Source organism: Dromaius novaehollandiae, unplaced genomic scaffold (genome assembly GCF_036370855.1).
Source record: "Dromaius novaehollandiae isolate bDroNov1 unplaced genomic scaffold, bDroNov1.hap1 HAP1_SCAFFOLD_37, whole genome shotgun sequence".
In the NCBI taxonomy this organism is placed as follows: domain Eukaryota; kingdom Metazoa; phylum Chordata; class Aves; order Casuariiformes; family Dromaiidae; genus Dromaius; species Dromaius novaehollandiae.
In genome coordinates, this window is record NW_026991398.1 from 2,324,518 (window position 1) to 2,326,344 (window position 1,827).

The following is a 1,827-nucleotide window of genomic DNA, read 5'->3' on the forward strand; positions in this document are numbered from 1 at the left end:
GGGCACTGTCCGGGGGCATCCCTCTGTGTGCAGGTGAGTTAATGAGTCTCAGCCACATGTCCAAACCTGACAGCTCCATTTCCATCTTCCCCTTTGCAGGTGGAAGGAAACTTAAAGCACCATCTCAGGGAATTGCCTTTTCTTTCAGTAAACACTTGCCTTCACCTTCCTTTTGCAAAGTCCCCTCAGAAATGTCCTGTGCATGAGCTGGAGCTCTGAGCAGCCCTGACCTATACAGTACCCTCTCAAAGGGAGAATGAACCTGCCCTTCGATCCTCCCACCCAGAGCTTCTCCCTGCAACGTCTTGAGGAGTTCCCCGGGCAGGCTGAGTGCTGACCCTCACAGGTGGCAGAGTCACTGCCCCAGGCACACAGCACCCTGGGGTGCAGGGACACTGCTCTGAACTACAGTCCTGGGCAGACCTAGGTGCACACCCCAGCTTCACATCCCTGCACCATCCCCTCAAGAAGGTAGCTGTGATGCCCTGTCAGTCTGACAGCTGGGAATCCCTGCTCTAAAGCACCACCTGCTCCAAACAGGAGAAGCTGGGAGAGCCACCCTGACAGACCCTATCAGCTGTGGAAGGTGCCAGCTGCAGAAGAATCCTCCAGGAACCACAGCAGCATTGCCTGCAGCCAGAGACTTACTGTGTCAAGGGCGGTGAAGATTTCCCCCTGCAGTGAACTCTCAGCCATCCTCCTGTTCCTGACTGTCTTTAACTTCTGAGTCGCTCATCTCATCCTGGCCCCTGCAGGCAGTGACCTGAGTCTTGCTGCTCCTTTAAGAGCAGCTGCTCCTGGACAGAGCTGTCTCTCTGCAGCACCTGCCAGGTTGCCATGGGCTCCTGCAGTCCCAGAGGCCAGGCCCAGCTCAGGAGCAGAGGCCCAGCTGAAGACGTGACTTGCTCTGTCTGTACCCTGTGCACCCTCAAGATGTTCCCGGGGCTCCAGGGCTGACATCACCAGAAAGGCAGCAGAGTCACCCTTGGAAAATGTCCACTGAAGTGGACTAAAATAAACACAGATGGTCCCTCTCTAAGCAGTGGAGAGAGACTGACTGCAGTATTGCAGTTGGTCTCATCAGAGGATGGTTATCTGAGAGGTGGAAATGTCCCACTCTAGAAAGCCCTGCTCCCATCAGGACACATAGACAGGGATGAGAGTGAGGTCATTGACTTGTGCTTCAGGGGCTGATTTAGAGGAATTAATCAATGCATCTAATGCCCACTGGGAAGCCCCTGAGATGAAGTGGGAATCAGTTCCCTCCCGCGCACTCCACAAGCTCATAGGAGGTGCGATTCTCCTTGTCCAAGTTTTGGTGTATACAGAATGGGTATCTGCACGCGAGCTCCTTGTCTAAGCTCCCACTGTGATCAATGGAGATGGAGAATGGGAGTCAGTTGTTCACACACAAACACCTTCTGACATTTGTGGTTCCAGAGGTGGTCCAAGCTATGTGCAAGTGTTTGCTTGCTCTGATGCAGCAACTATGAGACCCAAATCCTTCCGGAGCATCAGCTGGGGGCCAGGTGGAGCTAATGTAATTCAGCTAATGGAATTCAGTGCAGACACTTGATCTAATGCAATGACAATAGGCTTGCAGAGCCAGATCAGATGCATGGGGTGTCTGGCACAACCACCATGTTTCTAGCTGATACAGCACAGGACCGACAGGAAAATCATGCCCTTTGGAGTGATTGCTGGACAAACACCCCAGGGCATCTCAGGCAATGGATCTCCACCAACCACTGCCTTTAGGCAAAGTCCATGCCATCTACATCCGAGCATGCAGCAAAGATAGAAGGCACATTGCACCAAGGTCTCCAC